Here is a 20,265-nt window from a genome sequence, read left to right as displayed (position 1 = left end):
AAGCACATGCTTAGTCATGTCTAACTCTTTGCTACCCCATAAACTGTAGCCTGCCAGGCTCCCCTGTCCATAGAATTCTCCAAGCAAGAATACTGGAGTGGGTGGACATTTCCTACTCCTGGGAATCTTCCCGACCAGGGATGGAATCCACATTTTCCACGTCTCCTGCACTGGCAGGCGATTTTTTACCACTGAGCCACCTGGGAAGCCTGCAAGTGCATGTAAAAAGAAAGTGTTAGTTGATCAGTTATGTCCAACTCTTTGTGGCCCCATGGACTGTAGCCTACCAGGTTCTTCCGTCTGTGCAATTTTCCAGGCAAGAATACTGGAGTGGGTTGCCATTTCCTTCTCCAGGGGATTTTCCTGACCCAGGGATTGAACTTGGGGTTCCTGCATTGTAGTCAGATTCTTTACTATCTGAGCCACCAGGGAAATAGTAAAAAGAAAACAGAATAAAAAGTAAAGAGGGAAGAATAAACTATATAAACACACACACGTGTGTATATATGTGTGTGTATATATATATACACACACATATATACACACATATATCAGTCCAGTTCAGTCACTCAGTTGTGTCTAACTTTTTGTGACCCCATGAATCGCAGCACGCCAGGCTTCCCTGTCCATCACCAACTCCCAGAGTTCACTCAAACTCACGTCATCGAGTCAGTGATGCCATCCAGCCGTCTCATCCTCTGTCGTCCACTTTTCCTCCTGCCCCCAATCCCTCCCAGCATCAGAGTATTTTCCAATGAGTCAACTCTGCACATGAGATCGCCAAAGTACTAGAGTTTCAGCTTTACCATCATTCCTCCCAAAGAACACCCAGGGCTCATCTCCTTTAGAATGGACTGGTTGGATCTCCTTGCAGTCCAAGGGACTCTCCAGAGTCTTCTCCAACACCACAGTTCAAAAGCATCAATTCTTCGGCACTCAGCTTTCTTCACAGTCCAACTCTCACATCCATACATGAGCACTGGAAAAACCATAGCCTTGACTAGACGGACCTTTGTCAGCAAAGTAATGTCTCTGCTTTTGAATATGCTATCTAGATTGATCATAAATTTCCTTCCAAGGAGTAAGCGTCTCTTAATTTCATGGCTGCAGTCACCATCTGCAGTGATTTTGGAGCCCCAAAAAATAAAGTCTGACACTGTTTCCACTGTTTCCCCATCTATTTCCCATGAAGTGATGGGACCAGATGCCATGATCTTCGTTTTCTGAATGTTGAGCTTTAAGCCAACTTTTTCACTCTCCTCTTTCACTTTCATCAAGAGGCTTTTTAGCTCCTCTTCACTTTCTGCCATAAGGGTGGTGTCATCTGCATATCTGAGGTTATTGATATTTCTTCTGGCAATCTTGATTCCAGCTTGTGCTTCTTTCAGCCCAGCATCTCATGATGTACTCTGCATATAAGTTAAATAAGCAGGGTGACAATATGCAGCCTGACAGACTCCTTTTCCTATTTGGAACCAGTCTGTTGTTCCATGTCTGGTTCTAACTGTTGCTTCCTGACCTGCATAAAGGTTTCATAAGAGGCAGGTCAGGTGGTCTGGTATTCCCATTTCTTTCAGAATTTTCCACAGTTTATTGTGATCCACCCAGTCAAAGGCTTTGACATAGTCAGTAAAGCAGAAATAGATGGTTGGTTTTTTTTTTTTTTTTTTTTTTTTTTTAACTCTCTTGCTTTTTCGATGATGCAGTGGCTGTTGGCATTTTGATCTCTGGTTCCTCTGCCTTTTCTAAAACCAGCTTGAACATCTGGAAGTTCATGGTTCACGTATTGCTAAAGCCTGGCTTGGAGAATTTTTAGCATTACTTCACTAGCGTGTGAGATGAATGCAATTGTGTGGTAGTCTGAGTATTCTTTGGCATTGCCTTTCTTTGGGATTGGAATGAAAACTGACATTTTCCAGCCCTGTGGCCACTGCTGAGTTTTCCAAATTTGCTAACATATTTAGAGCAGCACTTTCACAGCATCATCTTTCAGGATTTGAAATAGCTCTAGTGAAATTCCATCACCTCCACTAGCTTTGTTTGTAGTGATGCTTTCTAAGACCCACTTGACTCCACATCCCAGGATGTCTGGCTCTAGGTGAGTGATCATACCATCGTGATTATCTTGGTCGTGAAGATCTTTTTTGTACAGTTCTTCTGTGTATTCTTGCCACCTCCTCTTATGTGTATGCTTAGTCACTCAGTCATGTCCGATTTTATGACACTATGGATTGTAGCCCACTGGACTCCTCTCTCCATGGGGATTTTCCAGGCAAGAATACTGGAGTAGGTTGCCATTCCCTCCTCCATATATATATATTTATATATGGAGTATGTGTGTGTGTGTGTCTGTATATATATATATATACACACACCTACTTAGAGTAATAATTCTTCTAGTTTAAAATCACCTCCAATTAATTTGTTTTGTGGTTAAATATCTAATCAGTTGTAGCTAAAATTGTCTATGAAGACCAAGTCTTCTCATGAAGATCTCTGGCTATACCTCTATAGCAACTTGGTGATCTTAGGTCCACATGTTGCTTTTTGGTGCTCCACTAGTCTCAGGTTTAAGATGATACTATGATCTGGCCCTTATATGTCCAGGATCCACGCCCACAAAACATTTTTCCTACCTAAAGCTTTTTAAAAATGTCATCACCCATTTATAATATTAGAGGTCTAAGCCTACCTACATGTAATGGCACTATGTGATTTTCTTATTCTTACACCAAGACTTTTCTAGTTAACTAGTTGTTTCAAGTTTCTACATCCCCATGTTAAGGTAAGTGCTTTGTATCCTGGGATGCCTTAGGATTAGGATCAAGGTTAGTGTGTACAATGTAGTGATTCAATATTTCTATACATTTCAAAATAATAACCACAATAAATTCAATTTCCATCTATCACCATAAAAAACATTACATAATTATTGTCTTTATGACATGTCCCACACCATACTTGTTATAACTGTGACTCATTCGTTGTGTAACTGGAAATTTGCATCTCCTGATCTCCTTCACCTTCTTCTCTCATTCTCCCAGGCACCTCCCCCGTGGCAAGCACCTGTTCTCTGTGTCTTTGACTCTATTTCCTTTTTTGAAAAAATATTTATTTATTTGGCTGCTTTGAGTCTTAGTTTTGGCACATCGGCTCTCTATCTGTGGCATGCAGGCTCCGGAGCATGTGGGCTTGGTAACTCCTCAACATGTTGGATGTTAGTCCCCCCACAAGGAATTGAACCCACATCCTCCTGCACTGCAAGGTGGATTCTTAACCAATAGATCATCAGTTAAGTCCCACGACTATGTTTCTATTTGTTATATTTGTTTGTTTGTTTTTGATTCTGCATATATATAAAATCATACAGTATTTATCCTTCTATAGTGAATCTCTATATTAATTGTACAATCAGAAAAAAAATATTTAAGTAATAGTCCATAACATGTATTTTGAAATATAGATAATAAGTAAGTAAATATAAGTGGGAAAGATATGTTTTTTTTCCTGGTAAAATACAAAATGAGTAGAAAATAGCACAATGCAGATAATAACCTGCACTGTTTTGTTAGGAGTCACTGAAATGTAATTTTGAGAATAAAAGGTAACCAGGCTTGTGGCTTGAGAAAGGCAATGCCACAGAATGCTCAAACTACTGCACAATTGCATTCATCTCACATGCTAGTAAAGTAATGCTCAAAATTCTCCAAGACAGGCTTCAGCAATACATGAACCGTGAACTCCCTGATGTTCAAGCTGGTTTTAGACAAGGCAGAGGAACCAGAGATCAAATTGGCAACATCCGCTGAATCGTGGAAAAAGCAAGAGAGTTCCAGAAAAACATCTATTTCTGCTTTATTGACTATGCCAAAGCCTTTGACTGTGTGGATCACAATAAACTGTGGAAAATTCTGAAAGAGATGGGAATACCAGACCACCTATCCTGCCTCTTGAGAAATCTGTATGCAGGTCAGGAAGCAACAGTTAGAACTGGACATGGAACAACAGACTGGTTCCAAATAGGAAAAGGAGTCCGTCAAGGCTGTATATTGTCACCCTGCTTATTTAACTTCTATGCAGAGTACATCATGAGAAACGCTGGACTGGAAGAAACACAAGCTGGAATCAAGATTGCTGGGAGAAATATCAATAACCTCAGATATGCAGATGACACCACCCTTATGGCAGAAAGTGAAGAGGAGCTAAAAAGCCTCTTGATGAAAGTGAAAGAGGAGAGCGAAAAAGTTGGCTTAAAGCTCAACATTCAGAAAATGAAGATCATGGCATCCGGTCCCATCACTTCATGGGAAATAGATGGGGAAACAGTAAAACAGTGTCAGACTTTATTTTTTGGCCTCCAAAATCACTGCAGATGGTGACTGCAGCCATGAAATTAAAAGACGCTTACTCCTTGGAAGAAAAGATATGACCTACCTAGACAGCATATTCAAAAGCAGAGACATTACTTTGCTGACTAAGGTCTGTCTAGTCAAGGCTATGGTTTTTCCAGTGCTCATGTATGGATATGAGAGTTGGACTGTGAAGAAAGCTGAGCACCGAAGAATTGATGCTTTTGAACTGTGGTGCTGGAGAAGACTCTTGAGAGTCCCTTGGACTGCAAGGAGATCCAACCAGCCCATTCTGAAGGAGATCAACCCTGGGATTTCTTTGGAAGGAATGATGCTAAAGCTGAAACTCCAGTACTTTGGCGACCTCATGGGCAGAGTTGACTCATTGGAAAAGACTCTGATGTTGAGAGGGATTGGGGGCAGGAGGAGAAGGGGACGACAGAGGATGAGCTGGCTGGATGGTATCACAGACTCGATGACGTGAGTCTGAGTGAACTCCAGGAGATGGTGGTGGACAGGGAGGCCTGGTGTGCTGCGGTTCATGGGGTCGCAAAGAGTCGGACACAACTGAGCGACTGAACTGACTGAACTGAACTGAAAATTCATGTTTCCTTAATATTAATAATCAAAATTGTGATATTAGTCGGGTTTCTTCCTAACTCCAAGGTTATTTTGTCATAAGATAAATAAACAAGATGGAACTATTTCTTCACTGGAAAGCTCCAACTTAAATGTAAACTGTGAATTCCACAACTTTAATATGGCATGAAGTGTTATTGCCATATATAAAAACAGTGGTTTTATACATGATATAGATCTTTTCACATACAACTGTTATAAATTTTAAAATCTTTGACTACATCATAAGACAGTTTAAACATTTTACATATAAAAGGAAAATTTATGTAATACTCATTTATTAATATCTTCTGCCAGTCATTTAAGGAACAGTGGGTATTTCCACAATAACTTCCCATATGGAAGTGGGCAGTTACCTATTAGCAATTGAGGAAAGGATGAAATAAAATTCATAACTTACATAGTGAGTTAATGTAGAAAATATAATGTGGGATAAATCACTATGGGAGGTGATTCAATTTTGAACTGGGAGGATGGTGCTCCTCACTGAAAGGTGATTTGAAAGGTGATTTTCATGCAAAGTTGGAAAAATATGAAGAAAAAATACTATGTGTCTCTGGTTCATGGATATTCCAGGCAAAAGGATAAGCAAGAACAGAGGCCCTGAGATGGGAAAGAGTGAAGAGTGTTCTAGGAACAATGCGAAGGTCCATGTACCTCATTTGAGTAAGACAAAGAATAGCAGGGAGAGAAGTGAGAAGGAAAGAAAGACAGATGGTTTAATGCCCTTTTGGCCATTGCAGAAGTGTTGCTTTTTGTTATTTGTAGAGACAGGAAACAATTAGGGAATTTAGGCTGAGGCATGTAGGACAAAGTATTTTGCTTGGTCAGTTGAAGTGTTGTATTGATACTTTACCAATAAAGGTCCACCTGGACAAAGCTATGGTTTTTCCAGTAGTCATGTATAGATGTGAGAGTTGGGCTATAAAGAAAGCTGAGGGCAGAAGAATTGAGGTTTTTGAAGTGTGGTGTTGGAGAAGACTCTTGAGAGTCCCTTGGATAGCATGGAGATCTAACTAGTCCATCCTAAAGGAAATCAGTCCTGCGTATTCATTGGAAAGACTGATGTTGAAAGGAGTCAAGGGTACTGGCAGCTGACTGTGGCTCAGATCATTAACTCCTTATTGACAAATTCAGACTTAACTTGAAGAAAGTAGGGAAAACCACTTGACCATTCAGTTATGACTTAAATCGAATCCCTTACAATTATACAGCAAAGGTGACAAATAGATTCAAGGGATTAGATCTGATAGAGAGTTCCTGAAGAACTATGGATGGAGATTCCTGACATTGTACAGGAGACAGGGTTCAACACCGTCCCCAAGAAAAAGAAATGGAAAAAGGCAAAATGGTTGTCAGAGGAGGGCTTACAAATAGATGTGAAAAGAAGAGATGTGAAAGGCAAGGGAGAAAAGGAAAGATACACCCATTTGAATGCAGAGTTCCAAAGAATATCAAGGAGAGATAAGAAAACCTTCCTCAGTGATCAGCACAAAGAAATAGAGGAAAACAATAGCATGGGAAAGACTAGACAGCTCTTCAAGAAAATTAGAGATACCAAGAGATACCTTTCATGCAAGGATGGGCACAATAAAGGACAGAAATGGTATGGACCTAACAGAAGCAGAAGATATTAAGAAGAGGTGGCAAGAATACACAGAAGAATAAACAAGTTCTTAATGACCTACATAATCACAATGGTGTGATCACTCACCTAGAGCCAGACATCCAGGAATGTGGAGTCAGGTGGGCCTTAAGAAAGATCACTAGCAACAAAGCCACCTATGGTGATGGAATTCTAGTTGAGCTATTTCAAGTTCTAAAAGATAATGCTGTGAAAGTGCTGCACTCAATATGCCAGTAAATCTGGAAAATTCACCAGTGGCCACATACTGGAAAAGGTCAGTTTTCATCATAACCCCAAAGAAAGGCAACGATAAAGAATGTTCAAACTACCACATAATTGCACTCATCTCACACACTAGCAAAGTAATACTCAAAATTCTCCAAGCCACACTTCAACAGTACATGAATCGAGAGCTTCCAGATGTTGAAGCTGGATTTAGAAAAGGCAGAGGAACCAAATATCAAATTGCCAACAACTGTTGGATCATGAGAAAAGCAAGAATGCTCCAGAAAAACATCTACTTCTGCTTTATTGACTATGCTAAAGCCTTGACTGTGTGAACCACAACAAACTTTAGAAAATTCTTAAAAATATAATACCAGACCACCTGACCTGCCTCTTGAGAAATCTGTACGCAGGTCAAGAAGCAACAGTCAGAACTAGACATGGAACAACAGACTAGTTCCAAATAGAGAAAGGAGTAAATTAAGGCTGTATATTATCACTCTGCTTATTTAACTTGTATGCAGAGTACATCATGAGAAACACTGGGCTGGAAGAAGCACAAGCTGGAGTCAAGATTGCTGGGAGAAATATCAATAACCTCAGATATGCAGATGACACCACCCTTATGGCAGAAAGTGAAGAAAAACTAAAGAGCCTCTTGATGAATGTGTAAGAGTGGAGTGAAAAAGTTGGCTTAAAACTCAATATTCAGAAAATTAAGATCATGGCATATGGTCCCATCAGTTCATGGCAAATAGGTAAGGAAACAATGGAAACAGTAAGAGACTATTTTTTTGGGCTCCCAGTTCACTGCAGATGGCAACTGCAGCCATGAAATTAAAATACACTTGCTCCTTGGAAGAAAAGTTATGACTAACTTAAGGCAACATATTAAAAAGCAGAGACAATGCTTTACCAACAAAGGTCCATCTGGACAAAGCTATGGTTTTTCCAGTAGTCATGTACAGATGTGAGAGTTGGACTATAAAGAAAGCTGAGGACAGAAGAATTGAGGTTTTTGAAGTGTGGTGTTGGAGAAGACTCTTGAGAGTCCCTTGGATAGCAAGGAGATCTAACCAGTCCATCCTAAAGGAAATCAGTCCTGAATATTCATTGGAAAGACTGATGTTGAAGCTGAAACTCCAATACTTTGGCCACCTGATGTGAAGAACTAACTTATTTGGAAAGACCCTGATGCTGGGAAAGATTGAAGGAGGGAAGAGAAAGGAAGACAGAGGATGAGATAGTTGGTTGGCATCACCAACACGATGGACATGAGTTTGAGTAGGCTCCAGGAGTTGGTGATGAACAGGGAAGCCTGGAGTGTTGTGGTCCATGGGTTCACAAAGAGTGGAACATGACTGAGTGACTGAACTGAACTGAGTCAAGGGTAGAATTGTGGGTCCAGTGAGTGGATGTTTTATCAGACATTGGAGCAGTAGCAGTGGTTTTACATGTCAGATCATTATCAAACTCATGAGACAAGGTAAGATTTACTGAGCACCAGGTATGTATAGCTAACGAGGACAAGGATAGAGCATGCTTAAATGTGGGAACCATGTTTTAGTACTTTTCCAGAAATATCTTTTGTAATTTAATCTGACTCATTCTCTCTTCCTTCCTCATTCTTCATCTCACCCCTTGTTTCCCCATTCTTATCTTAAGTTCGACATCCTAACTGACAGGTTAGCATTAGCAAGATGGTATTCCACACTCAATAAATGCCTTTATCTCAAAGACCTTTCTTTTTGACTCTCATGTGATTACCTCCAGACTCCAGGAGGAAGCCTCTTTAATCCCAGAATTAGAGTCTTTGTCTTGATTTACTGCTCTTAGTTAAAGATTACAAAAAAGTTACCAATAAACTATGCAGAGTTTTCTCACTAAGCCTCCCTGTGCTGTCTCTCATAATCCTGTGTGTTTGTGAGAATTATTCAGTGTGAAACTGCCACTGTTAATGGCAGCCTGGTGGGAGACATGGCCTCTACCCTCCGATGTATGTAGCCAAAGCAAGGAAGCAAGAGCTTCCTCAGCTTTGGAAAGCCAGTAATCTGAATGTTCCTGCTGCTTTAATGACTTCATTGCCTGGTACAAGAATTTATTCAATTTCAAGTTACTTTCAATAAGTTTTACTAATTAGTTACAGATAACTGAAGAACCAATCTCTACTAGAAGATATACATACTGGATTCCATACATAACATGCAGAGAAGAACTGTGATTTATCTTGGAAACAGCACTCTAGTCTTCGGCTCTCCTTAAGTAAGTGTAGCAAGAAGGATTCCACCAAGGATTAAAACCTCAAATGTGCCTGAAGCCAGAAGAAATACTATAGATCTTAAAAGATGTTTTTTTCTAACCCCCAATCCCCTTTCCCTGGTGGCTGAGATGATAAAGAATCCTCCTGCAATGCTGGAGACCCAGGTTTGATCCCAGGGTTGGGAAGACTCCCTGGAGAAATGAATGGCTACCCACTCCAGTATTCTTGCCTGGAGAATTTCATGGACAGAAGAGCCTGGTGTGCTATAGTCCATGGGATTGCAAAGAGTCAGACACGGCTAAGTAACTTTCACTTTCACAACCCTATTCTAACTACATTTCAGATGTAATTTCAGAAGATTATTGATGATTTAGTGGCTTAACTCACAAAAGTCAAATGGCTTCATACTTAGTCTTAAAAGTCTTCCTGAATGGAAATTTACAGAGCCTCATAAATAGCTGCCTTTTATCGTTGGTACATTAGAACTACTGCAAAAATATATATATTTTTTCTCTATTTCTTTTTTTTATAATATTTCACATGGCAGTCAAAGAAGCTCATGACAATATCAATCAACCAATAAACAAGAAAAATACTATCCAAGTTCCTACTGCAATATTAGTACACAGCAACTTCCGAGAAATTACATATCGGCAATTATTCTGGAGAGCAAAATGCCAGTTTCCCTCTCTGTGTCACCATTTCTTTAATTTTCTTCCCCAGTCCTCACTTAGTTAATGGGAAAGGGCCCTATACATTTGAGGAGATATGTGTTACTGCTACAAATTCCTTCTTCTATGAACATACCTTTTATGTTCTGTTATGTAGAGTTATTTAGGGGTTGAGGATGCCAGATATGTTTTGTTAGCTATGAAAGTATCTTGTATGGTCATTAGAAAGAGGGTGTAGTCATCTCCTATTTTCCTCAGCTTTCAGCTAAAATTCTGAGATTATAAAATACACCATTTTTGACAGTCTAAAATAATACTCTTTACCATATTTTTAAAGTAATTCCATTTTCAAAGTAATTTCATTTGCTGACAGTTCCAATCTATGTAAGATGCTGCCTTTTCTTATGTCATGAAAATACACAGAATGGAAGATAAGTCAGTTGAACTTGCCTCTTAATAATTTATGCCGTGCTTCATCAAACACTTATTCAGCAGAATTAAAGAGAAGAAAGAAAAGTCAAATTCTTTGCAAATTTATCAAGGTATAAATGTTTTGCTTGTAAAATATGCAATAAAAATCTCATACTTGAAAGGATACAATAAATCAGATTCCAGTACATTCTTTCAACACTTGTATGTGACACTTTCTCCTCTCAAGAATCTCATCATTGTGACTCACACAAATCTACTTAGTTAAATGTTAAATCACTCTGTGTAAAATGAGAAACTGCTTGTCATATTCTTATTTGTAATTTCTTCTGCAGGAAACTTTCTCACACAGTTCTCAGTATCTGTGCCATGGTTTAGAGATCAGAATAGATAATACACAGTGTGATACTTTGGTGCTTTTAGGTAACTAGATTTGTATAATACAGTCTTTGGGAATGAAATAGTCAAATGATATCTACAAAATCAATAGAGGTATCAAATCTCTGGCATGTAAAAACTAAATTATGACTAGAGTTAAATGAATGAATGTGCTCATTTTACTTAAAAAATATAAATTGTTTCTAGGAAAGTATCCCTACAAATATTAGAAATTATATTCAAATGTGTCTATATTGGGACTTCCCCAATGGCTCAGTATATTAAGAATCTACCTGGCAATGCAGGTGATGCAGGACACAGGGATTTGATCCAGTGTCAAAGCAGGAGACACAGGAGCCTGGCAAGATATAGTCCACAGTGTCCTAAAGAGTTGGACACTACTTAGGGACTATGCAAGCACACATTTATATTGAGAATCTTTTCTTTATATTTATTCCATTATGCATTTGAAAAAAGTAAAATTTAGTAATATATGTAATTGATTAACTGAGGGGACATTTAAAAGGCATTTAGCTATATATAGTAAACTATCACAGATAGTTAATTAAGAAAATAACATAAAAGGAAAGCATGAACCTGTTAGTAAAATATGTAATTTTTAAGTTTTTTCCTTCAATTTCTACTTAATTCTAATTTATTGCTACTTCAGGACCAAGGTTAATTGCAGAATAAAATATGAGCAAATGCATGTTTCTCCTATTAAAACCAAAAGGATTATATTTAGCAAAACTATTTCTTTGACTTTTGATGTGGTTCCTAAGAAAGACATTTTATTAATGATATTTCATAATATGACTAACTGCTGTTGATTAGTCACTAAGTTGTGTCTGATTCTTTGTGACTCCATGGACTGAGCCCACTAGGCTCATCTGGCCATGAATACTGGCAAGAATATTGGAGTGGGTTACCTTTTCATTCTCCAGGAAATATTCCCAACCAAGGAATTGAAACTGCATCTCCTATATCTTCTGCTTGACAGGCAGAGTCTTTACCACTGATCCACCTGGAAATAGTATGGAAAATACTTCAGTTCAGTTCAGTCTCTCAGTCATGTCTGACTCTTTGCAACCCCATGAACTGCAGCATGCCAGAACTCCCTGTCCATCACAAACTCCCAGAGTTTACCAAAACTCATGTCGACTCAGTTGGGAATGCCATCCAACCATCTCATCCTCTGTTAACCCTTTCTCCTCCTGCCCTCAATCTTTCCCAGTATCAGGGTCTTTCAAGTGAGTCAACTCTTTGTATCAGGTGGCCAAAGTATTGGAGTTTAAGGTTCAACATAAGTCCTTCCAATGAACACTCAGGACTGATCTCCTTTAGGATGGACAGGTTGGATCTCCTTGAAGTCCAAGGGACTCTCAAGAGTCTTCTCCAACACCACAGTTCAAAAGCATCAATTCTTAAGAGCTCAATTTCTTTATAGTCCAACTCTCACATCCCTACATGACTACTAGAAAAACCATAGCCTTGACTAGACAGACATTTGTTGGCAAAGTAATGTCTCTGCTTTTGAATATGCTATCTAGGTTGGTCATAACGTTCCTTCCAAGGATTAAGCGTCTTTTAATTTCATAGCTGCAGACACCATCTGCAGTGATTTTGGAGCCCCCCAAAATAAAGTCTGACACTGTTTCCACTGTTTCCCCATCTATTTCCTATGAAGTGATGGGACTGGATGCCATGATCTTCGTTTTCTGAATGTTGAGCTTTAAGACAACTTTTTCGCTTTCCTCTTTCACTTTCATCAAGAGGCTTTTTAGTTCCTCTTCACTTTCTGCCATAAGGGTGGTGTCATCTGCATATCTGAGGTTATTGATATTTCTCCTGGCAATCTTGATTCCAGTCTGTGTTTCTTCCAGCCCAGCATTTCTCATGATTTACTCTGCCTATAAATTAAACAAGCAGGGTAACAGTATACAGTCTTGACATACTCCTTTTCTTATTTGGAAGCAGTCTGTTGTTCCGTGTCCAGTTCTAGCTGTTGCTTCCTGACCTGCATACAGGTTTCTCAAGAGGCAGGTCAGGTGGTCTGTTATTCCCATCTCTTTCAGAATTTTCCACAGTTTATTGTGATCCACACAAAGACTTTGGCATAGTCAATAGAGAAGAAATAGGTGTTTTTCTGGAACTCTCTTCCTTTTTCAATGATCCAGCAGATGTTGTCAATTTGATCTCTGGTTCCTCTGCCTTTTCTAAAACCAGCTTGAACATCAGGAATTTCATGGTTCACATATTGCTAAAGCCTGGCTTGGAGAATTTTGGGCATTACTTTACTAGCAAGTGAGATGAATGCAATTGTGCAGCAGTTTGAACATTCTTTGCCATTGCGTTTCTTTGGGACTGGAGTGAAAACTGACCTTTTCCAGTCCTGTGGCTTAAGTCTTCGAATTAAGTTTTCACTCTTCCTGGATTAGTAATTATTGTGTGCTAACAGTGTATTTTACAAAATAAGTTTTTAAAAATTGCATTGATAAATAATAGTTATCTAACAAAAATATGAGATGGGAATACCAGACCACCTAACCTGCCTCTTGAGAAACCTATATGCATGTCAGGAAGCAACAGTTAGACCTGGATATGGAACAACAGACTGCTTCCTAATAGGAAAAGGAGTATGTCAAAGCTGTATTTGTCACCCTGCTTATTTAACTTATATTCAGAGTACATCATAAGAAACACTGGGCTGGAAGAAGCACAAGCTGGAATCAAGATTGGCAGGAGAAATATCAATAACCTCAGATATGCAGATGACACCACCCTTATGGCAGAAAGTGAAGAGGAACTAAAAAGCCTCTTGATGAAAGTGAAAGAGGAGAGTGAAAAAGTTGGCTTAAAGCTCCGTATTCAGAAATCATGGCATTTGGTCCCATCACTTCATGACAGATAGATGGGGAAACAATGGAAACAGTGTCAGACTTTATTTTTTGGGGCTCCAAAATCAATGCAGATGGTGATTGCAGCCATGAAATTAAAAGATGCTTACTCCTTGGAAGGAACGTTATGACCAACCTAGATAGCATATTGAAAAGCAGAGACATTACTTTGCCAACAAAGGTCCATCTAGTCAAGGCTATGGTTTTTCCAGTGCTCATGTATGGATATGAGAGTTGGACTGTGAAGAAAGCTGAGCACCAAAGAATTGATGCTTTTGAACTGTGGTGTTGGAGAAGACTCTTGAGAGTCCCTTGGATGGCAAGGAAGTCCAACCAGTCCATCCTAAAAGAGATCAGTCCTGGGTTTTCATTGGTAGGACTGATGCTGAAGCTGAAACTCCAATATTTTGGCCACTTCATGTGAAGAGTTGACTCATTGGAAGAGATCTTGATGCTGGGAGGGATTGGGGGCAGGAGGAGAAAGGGATCACAGAAGATGAAATAGCTGGATGGCATCACCAACTCGATGGACATGCGTTTGAGTGAACTCCAGGTGTTGGTGATGGACAGGGAGGCCTGACATTGTGTGATTCATGGGGTTGCAAAGAGTTGGACACGATTGAGCAACTGAACTGAACAAAAATATATTCAAAGACTGCAACATGTCAAGAATTTTTTTTGTCGAATGAATTGACCCTAATTAGGAGGATAGAGGATAAAAACAAAGTAAAAATTCCTTGGATTGTGTAGTGGAATACAGTGAAAGAAGTCGTGGACTCACAAGCATAGTATGTGTGCAATACACACATGAATACATTTATGATTCCACACATGTTTTATGTGTGTGTGTTCATGTGCATGTGTGCAAGAGATTATTGCAGAGTTGCAGATCCTTAATAAAATTTGCTAAAATTCAATAGATGAGGAAACTCTATGCTGCAAAGTTGTGCAGTTGCATTCTACTCTTTGTGACCCGATGGACTGCTGCACACCAGGCTTCCCTGTCTGTCACCATCTCCCAGAGCTTGGTCAAGCTCATGTTCTCTAAGTCTTCATGCTATCAAGCTATTTCATCCTCTGTTGTCCCCCTCTCCTCCTGCCTTCAGTCTTTCCCAACATCAGGGTCTTCTCCAATGAGTCAGCTCTTTGCATCAGGTGATCTGAATGTTGGAGCTTCAGCTTCAGTCCAAAATGAGTATTCAGGACTCATTTCCTTTAGGACTGACTCGTTTGATCTCCTTGCAGTCCAAGGGACTCTCAGTCATCTCCAACACCATAATTCAAAATCATTAATTCTTTGTCACTCAGCCTTCTTTATGGTCCAACACTCACATCCATAAATGACTACTGGAAAAATCAAAGTTTTGACTATACAGACCTTTGTTGGCAAAGTAATGTCTGCTTTTTAAATGGTAAGACATAAGGCAAACTTCAGTTCTATCATTTTTTAGCTGAGAGCATTGGAAACATCATTTAAATTTTGCATTTGTCATTTTCCACACATTTGAAACATGGTAGCAGTAATGAATAACTCCTTCAAAGAGTTGCTGAATGGGAAGTTCATATTGCTAAAGAACTTAGAATAGTGACTGGTAATAATAAATGCCATATAACTGTTCATTATAAACATATCAGTGAATGTTTCTAAATGACATTTATTGAATATTCATTTATTGCATCTAAGGAAAATGATTATGTGTTGAAAAATAATTTGAAAATTGATATGTCAGTCTTGAGCATAAAATGAATCATGTTTAATTTTCACTTTGTCCTTTCAATATCATTATATAATCTTCCATGGATTGATAAGTAATGTAATGTTTCTAAAAACTAAGTTGTTTCTCAATCTGTATAGATTTATTTAAATGTTAATTTGACCATTTGGAAGGTCAAAATTGTATTTTCCATTTATTGATATTGCATTCTAACATCTTGAAAGATACCAGCTCAATTAAGCAAAAGTGTTTGACATTTTAAAATGTTAACCAGTGTGCTTTATTGTCCAATATAATGAACAGATTGCCAAAACACTCAGTCAGTTTTGAATTATTTTAAAAGAAAGAGCACAGTATGAATGACAATATTTTTCCTGAAATTTATAAAGCCCAAGGCAATTAAACAAAGCCATTATGTTGCAGCTAAAAACGCGATAACCCCATATTTCTAAGAAGTAAAGATTCATTTGTCTTAAAGCAAATTTTAATTGTTTTTAGACAGGAGAAGTCAAATATAATTGGAGGCTGCCAATTACAACTCAAATTTACTTTTACTCAAAACTGTATCTTTATAAGTAAGAAAAATAAAACTGTATTTAAAACATGAAAATTTGTTTAAAATCCAGACGACATCAAGCTATTTCATTTATATATGAATATCTACCACATTTTTGCTAATAGTTTATTTTGTCTTCCTCTTGCATTTTATTAATGCTATTGGGTATGTAGTGCTAACCCATTGAGTCTTTAATTTACATTTGCCCAAAGACTGATGCCGGTTATCTTTTTAAACAATTATTGTCAATCATTATATTTTCCTTTAAGGAGGATCTCTTCAAATGATTTTTGCCTAATTTTAGTGGATGGCTTATTTTCAAAAATTATTACACACATACATATGCAAACATAGACATGCATCTATAAAATATTCATTAGCTCCTTAAGAAAACATTACACATGCTCCATGTACTGTTTATATATGCAAATATAAATGAGATTATATTTGTCTATATATGAGATTATAATTTGCATAAATTTGTCATTTACCGTTGACCTTAAAACAATGCAGGCTTGATTTGAGCATGTCATTTTTATGCAATTTATTTCAATAAGTACTCTACCTTCTGGTGAATTGGTTGAATCTATGACTGTTTAACCTTAAATATGGAATAGTGATTATAAAGTTATACTCGAATTTTCCACTATACTGATGGTCAGTGCCCCTAACTCCTGCATTTTTCAAGAGTCAACTGTATTTTGTTTCTTGAAAATAAATATTAGAGAGAGTTTTATATCAGTGTGCATATTCTGTTAATAGCTACTAGCAGAATGTTTTCTTCTTTAGCTCAAAATTAACTTATTCACTCATTAATTACTGATGATTTTGGCTTACATTGTTTTGCTGTTACAAACAAAGCAACGACTATCTCTGCAAAACAAACCTAATCTATTCCCCTTATTTTATAGACTTAATATCTGATATTACATGAATTTTTTCATGCCAGACTTTAGAGAATTATCTCTTATCCTTGTTAGTAACACTATAGTTTACTGACTGCACCCCTCTCATGTCCCCTTGTTATCTAGGATCCCCAAAAGGCATTTCCACCATGACCTCTCAGCCAGCTTTCCAGTATTTCACCATTTGTTTGTTCACTCAGTCACATCCAACTCTTTGTGAGCCCATGGATTGCAGCATTCCAGGCTTCCCTGTCCTTCACCATCTCCCAGAGTTTGCTCAAACTTATGTCCATTGAGTCGGTGATGATATGCAACCATCTATCCTCTGCCGTCCCCTTCTCCCCTTGCCTTCAATCTTTCCCAGCATCAGGGTCTTTTCAAATGAGTCAGTTCTTCGCATCAGGTGGCCAAAGTATTGGAGTTTCAGCTTCAGCATCAGTCCTTCCGATGAATATTCAGGGTTGATTTTCTTTCACCACTGGACATCTCTGCTAATCTAAAACACACCCAGAACAAATCTAAAGTAGGTTTTGTCTCATGAGATTTTCAATTACTAATAATTTTAGCTTGTCTAAAGCACAGTTTCCATTTTGATCTCTAGCACAGTGATGTCATAGTGAAAGTGTTAGTAGCTCAGTTATGTCTGACTTTTTGCGACCCCATGAACTGTAGCACACCAGGCTTCTCTGTCCTGTGAAATTATGCAGGAAAGAATACTGCAGTGGGTAGCCATTTCCTCCTGCTGTGGACCTTTCAGACCCAAAGAATGGACTATTGTCTCTCACATAGCAGGCATATTCTTTACCAACTGAGCAAATTGGTTCAGATAGAAGTGGGAATATTTTTCTACTTAGATTTCATAACTAGCTGATAGTTCTACTTGCAGAAGTACATTTCTGCTCGTATCTACATTTCCTGATATCTCTTATCTTTGATTCCAAGCAAAACTGATCTTCCAAGGCCTCTGCATGTTTCCATTAATTATCTGGGTACAATATCCAGGGTTCATCACTTTCAGTATAGAGACAATAAGGGTGAAGCATTTGAAACATTTCTGGGTCTTCATTTTCCACTTTAGAAATACTATGAACAGTGAAGTAGTAAATATAGTCATTTTTATGTTTATAGAATTGATTTACAATAGAAAACATATAGACATATCATAAGCAATTCATTTTGAAGTCAGACTTCCACTATGGGCAACTGAGAACACTGTCTGGTTTCAAATCTAATATAATTTATGAATATTTTGATGGGTGATTTTCAACTTTTTTTATTTCTCAGGACAAACAAGACAATGAATATTTCACAAGTAGTTCAAGATAAGAGCAGTCTCATACTACTTCGTTTCTTTCTTTTCATTTCTTTTCTCCCTCTCTTGGATATGAGAATCATATCAATTAGTGATCCAAAGTCAGGAAAAAATTAATCGATCTTAAACTCTTTGACTTTGCAGTTAGTGATTATAGAAATAAAGATAAGATGTACCATTAGTACCACTTAAAATATTAGTAAAATTATCATTAAATAACCCAAGCGATCAGATAAAAATATGTTAAAATATGTCTTTGATATGAAGATTCCTAAATATTTAGAAAATATTTAATTAAGAATAGTCATAAATATTAAATATATTAATGAGAATTAAAGCAACATGGAATAACAAAACATTGCAAAAGTTTTAAAATCATTGCTATTAAACAGTAGTTCTGTAGATCTAACAAAAGCAAGATAAGGTGCTAAAATACAAATGGACAGAGTTGTTATATATTCAAGGTAGTAGGAATATGAAAAGAGATAAAACCTCCAAATTTTAATGGAGGTACAGAATAACCTTGGCAAAGAACCTGAGATGCATAAGACTTGGAACTTGAGGACCAATCTAAAATCAAACAACAAAAATATGAGAATTTCATAGTGAAAATGATCATAAATTATTGCAGAGAGGTCTAGAACATAAATGAGTTGTTATAAATGCTACATCCTAATTAAAATATTAATGATATTTTGGGAATGGGTTACTTCAGTGGAGCAGTGGCACAGAGCTGTAGATATCACAATCAGTTATGGAAAGGAAGGAGGTGAGAAATTGGAGATTATGCATAACAGTCATTCTTGCTTTGATCGTCACAGAGAGCAAGACGGTGGAACAGGAAATTGCAGCCCTCATTCTCCCACAGACACACTAATTTAACAACCATCAGTTCAGTCAGTTCAGTTGCTCAGTGGTGTCCGACTTTTTGTGACCCCATGGACTGCATCACGCCAGGATTCCATGTCCATCACCAACTCCCAGAGCCTACTCAAATTCATGCCCATCTTGTCAGCAATGCCATCCACCTATCTCCTCCTCTGTCATTCCCTTCTCCTCCCACCTTCAATTTTTCCGAGCATCAGGATCTTTTCCAACAAGTTGGTTATTTGTGTCAGGTGGCCAAATTATTGGAGTTTCAGCTTCAGCATCAGTCCTTCCAATGAATATTCAGGACTGATTTCCTTTAGGATTGACTGGTTGAATGTCTTTGCAGTCCAAGGGACTCTCAAGAGTCTTCTCCAACACCACAGTACAAAAACATCAGTTCTTCAGTGCTGTTTTCTTTATAGTCCAACTCTCACATCTCTACATGACTACTGGAAAAACCATAGCTTTGACTAGATGGACCTTTGTTTATAAAGTAATTGGACCAAAATACCTTTATGAACAGCCCAGATTAAAAAAAATAATAATAATAATACCAATCTTTCTCAATCTCATAGAAAAATTGAAGTAGAGGGAACTCTTCCAAACTCATTTGTTAAGTTCAGCATTTGCCTGATAGCACAGGTAGGCTATGATAAAATTATCCACTAATAACTTTGATAAATATAAATGTAAAAATACTCAACAAAATACTAGCAAATGAAATTCAATAGTTTGTTGCAAGGATCATGCACCCTGTCACATGGGATTTATCCCTAGGATGCAAAAGTATCTATCCCTTGGATCAAGGTATACAATTCAATTGATACGATATGCTACATTAAGAGAATGCAGAATAAAAATCACATAGTAACCTCATTAGATGCAAACAAATAATTTGACAAAATTCGGCACTATTTAATAAGAAAAAATAAAAATGGTAGTTAGAGAAGAAATTTACATCAACTTAATAAACATAATGAAAGTCATATGCGACCAATCCACAGCTAACATCATAACCAGTGGTGAAAAACTGAACACTTTCCCTCTAATATGAGGAACAAGATAGAGCTGTCTAGTTTCACTATTTTTATTCAGCATAGCACCTGAATTTCTAGACAGTCATATTAAGAAAAAAATAAGTAAACCCAATTAAAAAGGTAGAAGTAAAGTTATCTGTTTGCAGATAACTTAAGAAAATAAAAATTACAAAAGCATCAAAAAGAATCAGACACTTAGAGAGAAACTTAGCTAAGGGAAATGAAAGATGTACACTGAAAACTACAAAAAAAGGGAAGAAATTATATCAACAAAAATTATATTAAGTTCAATAATTGGAGGACTTAATATAATTAAAATATTCATGCTATCCAAAGTTATCTACAGATTCAATATGTACCATTCAAAATCTGAATGGTAATTGTTATAGAAATGG

Source organism: Ovis canadensis, chromosome 16 (assembly GCF_042477335.2).
Source record: "Ovis canadensis isolate MfBH-ARS-UI-01 breed Bighorn chromosome 16, ARS-UI_OviCan_v2, whole genome shotgun sequence".
In the NCBI taxonomy this organism is placed as follows: Eukaryota; Metazoa; Chordata; class Mammalia; order Artiodactyla; family Bovidae; genus Ovis; species Ovis canadensis.
The sequence above is the reverse complement of the archived record's forward strand: the minus strand, read 5'-3'. Positions refer to the sequence as shown.